Genomic DNA, 5155 nt, shown 5'->3' on the forward strand with positions numbered 1-5155 from the left:
TAATGTCATTATGTGACATTATCGGGCACACTTCCTGTCCTCTTCGGCCCTTAAATGCCATACTTGGGAAGCCAGGAAAACCCTCTGTCATGCTCAGCAAGACTGGGGTGAAGGCCACTGAAGTTGTTATCTTGCTTGCTGACAGGGGTGAGCCCTGGCCTAGTGGAATGTCAATCGGGGGAGGTTTTACCCTACTCTGTCTGTACACACCCACAGCGGCCTCTGGATTTTCCTCGTCTATTCCCACCAGCACCAAATGGTTCTTTTAATTGGGTATGCATTGTCCCAACCCCGAGAACAGCGTCGTCAAGGGCGTACTTATCTAGAAGGGAAAAGGGAGCGGCTTTGCAAATGTTTGACCTGAGCCAAAACCTACCCTACGCAGCTGATGGAAGTACTCCGACACTGAGTTATCCGTCCTCGGCTTTTCAAAACAGTGTTTCACTTGGACTTCTGATCCCCCTGCCTCAGCTACTTAAGTACTCTGGATGACAGGCATTCACCATCATGCTAGCCTGGGTGCCTACCTCTTTAAGTCCATAAACGTCTTTGGTTTTAACATTTCAATTGGCCGTTTGCTTTCTCTGTGACCGATATCCAAAGGCTGTGTAGAACAGGACACTTCTACTCAACCAGCAGAGAAAATACAGGCTCCCAAGCACAGCTTCTTTATATCAACCTCAGAATGTAACAAAACAGCTTGGCCCGGAGAACATGGCCAGGTGAAGAGAAAATCCAATTCTTGCCGAGCTGGCTTTACTATAGTTCTGATATCTCAGTCTGCCCATGAATCTCCAAACAACACGGTCCCAACAAGAGTAAGTGTATGACGGTAGCTGGGGATGGGACTCGAAGGTGAAGCTGCCTGCCTGGCATGTGAGGTCCTAATCCTTGTGTGTGAAACCCATGATATCCAGTCAGGAGCTAGGAATGGAGTTCAGCATTGGGGAGGTGGAGCTGGGACGATCTGGATTGGAGACCAATCTGGTGTACACGAGATCTTACCTCAACTACCACCACCAAACAAGTGAACAAGACCAATCCATACCTGAGCTTCAGATTTCCCCCTTTATTATTTGTTTGTGGTTTTGTAGCGCTCAACTCATGTGGTTCCGACTGTCCTTGAGCTTGCTGTGTTGCTGAGAGTGTCCTGGAACTCCAGCTCCTCATGCCTCTAGCTCCCAAGGCTTGGATACCTTGGCCATCTCAGGCTTCACTGTTGAGATGATTGGAAACATTACTGACTCCCACAGTATTCCAGCCACATAATGTGTTTGTGCAAACTCTGAACTGCCACTAGGGCCGAGGCTTGTAAAAGCCGAGAATCACTTCCTTTTCATTTTTCCCAGCACCTTGGCACCAGCTTCATAGAAAGCGCGCCCATAGACCCTTGAGTAAACAGAACTCTTTGGGTGGAATAGACGTCTTACTTCTGGTACATTTCCAGAAGTGGCATAACACGAGAAAATCTCTAAGGCACTCAACACACAAGACGTCAACACTCATGACAGAGCGGACCTGGGATCCCAACTAGATGAACCACAGTAACACAGGAAGTTCAAGGGCTACCCGAGCTACAGAGAAGAGTCGGGTCAGGTCGTAGCAACTTGGAGAGTGCCTGTCTCAAAAAGAAGAGAGATCTGGGACCTAGCTGGGTGGTAGAATGTTTGTCCAGCGCGGGGAAGGCTCTAGGCTCCACTCCGGTACAATAAAAGAAAGCAAGAGGGCAGGAGAGGTGGGGAGTGGGACGTGTACGGAGTGATGTCGTAAAAGTAGGCGTGGCCTAAGACCGGCAGAGGCAGCCGCTCCTCCAGACCCTCCGCCATCAAGCACGCCGGCATGGCTTGCGGCGTTTAGTTTGCCTGATCTTCTGTTTAGGAAAGGACTACAGCGTTTTCACCAGCAAAAAGGCTCAAATGTTTAAGTTGATTCTTTAAATTCTCTTGGGATTATTTTTCCAGATGAATCACTGCAAGACAGTTTGAAGCAGTGTGGATGGGTTTTGGATTGGGGAATCTAGTTATGCCTTCCTAAAGTGCTGTTTTGTGTTCTTTTATTTTATTGAAAATAGACTTCTTTCATAACATATATTCTGATTATGGTTTACCCCTGCTCCCCTCCCTCCATTCAGATCCAATCCCTTTCTGTCTCTCCTTAGAAAACAGGCACCTGAGGAATAATAGTAAAATAAAATAACACAAAAACAAGCAAATCAGAATATGACAAAACAACCAAAAAGATAAAGAGCTGAAGAAGGACAAGAAACTCATAGACGCAGACACACATGTTCTCTCTTTTTTGGGGGGGGGGGTTCCAGACAGAGTTTCTCTGTATTGTTTTGGAGCCTGTCCTGGAACTTGTTCTGTAGACCATGCTGGCCTCGAAATCACAGAGATTCGCCTGCCTCTGCCTCTAGAGTGCTGGGATTAAAGGTGTGAGCCACCAATGCCCGGACACACATGTTCTCATGCACAGAAATCCCATAAAACACAAAAGTGGAATACATAGTATGTATGCAAAGGACCTTGTCTCAGTTAAGGTTTCCACTGCTATAAAGAGATGCCATGACCACAACTCTTGTAAAGGCAAAACATTTAATGGGGTGGCTTACAGTTCAGAGGCTCAGTCCATTATAATCATGGTCAGACTCGAAGACAGACACGGTGCTGGAGAAGGAGCCGAGAGCCCTACGTCTTTGATCTGCAGGCAACAGGAAGTGAACTGCTTCGCTGGGTGTCGCTTGAGCATATGAGACCTCAAGGCCCACCCCCCACAGTGACACACTTCCTCCAACAAGGCCACACCCACTCCAACAAGACCACACGTTCTAATAGTGCCACTAGTCTGTGTGAGCTCATGTGTACACCAGCCCTGCTGTGTCTAGAAGGCCTGGGTTGCCTGACGCCCTCCATGTCCATCCTCTGCTTTTACGCTTTCTGCCTTCACTCCTGCAGTTCCAGGAGTCCCGGGGGGGAAGCAAGTGTCCTCTGTGTCTGTTTGGTCTGGCTGTGGGTCTCCGCATTTGCTCCCAGCTGCCGCAGGAGGAAACTTCTCCTCTGATGATGGCTGGGCAGGGCATGGATCTATGAGTGTGTAAAATGTCCTTCCGAGCCATTTTGTGGCTTCGTTCCTTTAGGAGAACAGTAGTGTTTGTTTGTTTTTCCCCCTAGATCCCTGGGCTATCTAGTCTCAGCTTCTTGGCCATCACCTAAGCAGCATCAGGTATGGGTTCCATCTCATGAAGTGGGTCTTAAATCAGACACGGGTTGGTTACGCCCACAAGCCGTGTGGCCGGCCCTTTCACAAGTGTAACTTGCAGGCGGCGCACATTGTAGAGCAAAGGTTTTGCAGCCAGGTTGGTGTTTTATGTTTCTCCTTGGATGGTGTGAAGGGTACCCTTCCAGCACCATGTACGCCAGGCCATAGGAGTGGAGGCTCTAGCTAGGTGCTAAATGAGTAGTGGATGTGTCCCTTATTGGTTGATGAATTAAACACTGTTGGCCAACAAGGCAGGAAGATAGGCGGGACTAGGAGATGAGGAGAATTCTGGGAAAGGTGGCAGAGGGAGCCCCGCCAGAACAGTTGCCATGTAGACAGTCAAAGGAGAAACAGACATGGAAATACACTGATTAATAGAAATGGGTTAATAAGCCAATAAGAAGCCCTGGCCACCGGCCAACAGTTTTATAACTAATAAAGCATCTGTGTGCTTATTTGGGGCTGAGAAGGGCAGTGGGACCTGGTGGACACGAAACCTTACAGCAACAGAAGCCTCTACTGTATGAATTTTCCATGCAAGCTTCAAAGGGCCTTATTCTAGCTGTCCCTCCCTGTACCCCCTCCCTCCCACCCCTCGCTGTGCCCCTCCCTCCCTCCCATTCTTTGTCCCCTTCTGTTCAACCTCCCTGTTTCAGTCCCCACCACTCCCTGCCCAAACATAACCATCTATCGCATTTCCTCTTCCTTGGAGATCCACCCCCCCCCCCACATACACACATACAGGCCCTTACTCTCTTCTTAACATCTGTGGTTATATGGATTGTAGCATACTTATCAATGATTTTCACAGCTAACATCCACATACAAGTGGATACGTGCCACACTTGCCTTTCTGGGTCTGAGCTACCTCACTCACAACCTTTTCTGTCACATCCATATACCAGTTAAATTCTATTTTGAGCTTTTTCACAGCTGGGTGGCACTCCACTGTGTAAACGCAACATTTCCATTGTTCGTTCTGCCTGCTAATAGACATCTAGTTTGTTTCCAGCTCCTGGGCATTATATAGCGGCGATGAACACAGTGTGGCGGGGAGAAGCGTCCTTTGGGTTTATGGCTGGATCTTGAGGAAGACCGGGCCCCCTCTTTCTGAGGAACCACCACACCAGTTTCCGTACTGGCTGTACGGTTTGAAACGCTGTTTTCCTTTGAAATCGATTGCGGAAAGTTAAGGCGACAGGACTCTTGTCGCTCAAACAAACCTGCCTGGCCCTTCAAATCTAATAGCCCCATTTCCTTCCAGTTGCCCACCCCCCTATTTCCGAATAGGGCATGTGGACAAATACTTAGGGTTACACTGAGGTCTGTTTTAAGGGTCAGCTAAAACTCACCCAAGCGAGTACCACAGCAACTCCATGGCAGCATCCCGCGTCCCTTTGTATGCTGGGGTGAAGAAAACCACTGTTCACGGTATCCTCTGGCATGACGCTGTGATGACACTTGGGAACCTACAGCCACTGTGGCTACCGTACAAGATGGGCCTGCCAACACTCCATTACCATTGGAGGGGTCCATGAGGCCTCCCTCCTCCCTAAGGAGTTATGTGAATGGTCAATTGGGGGTGGGGGGGCTCCTTTTCTGGTGTTACAACTGCTAGGTTGCCCTGCTCAGTAAAAAGCTGCACGCTGGGGAGCTCACACCTGCAAGTCCAGCCTCGGTGGGTCAAAACAAAACAAGACACGACACCAGGAGAGTCACGTTGGGAAGAAAGTGCTCAGCCCGTGGGAGGGGGGGTGGGGAAAGTGACCAAAATATATCCTTTCCATGTGTGAGATGTCAAAGAATAAGAAAACAAGTAAATGTAGAAAGAATCATGATTTCAGATTAGCAGCGGGTACAATACTTTGTTAGAATTCTATAAAAATATAAGACAATG

This window comes from Mesocricetus auratus, unplaced genomic scaffold, assembly GCF_017639785.1.
Source record: "Mesocricetus auratus isolate SY011 unplaced genomic scaffold, BCM_Maur_2.0 Super-Scaffold_4256, whole genome shotgun sequence".
Taxonomy (NCBI): Eukaryota; Metazoa; Chordata; class Mammalia; order Rodentia; family Cricetidae; genus Mesocricetus; species Mesocricetus auratus.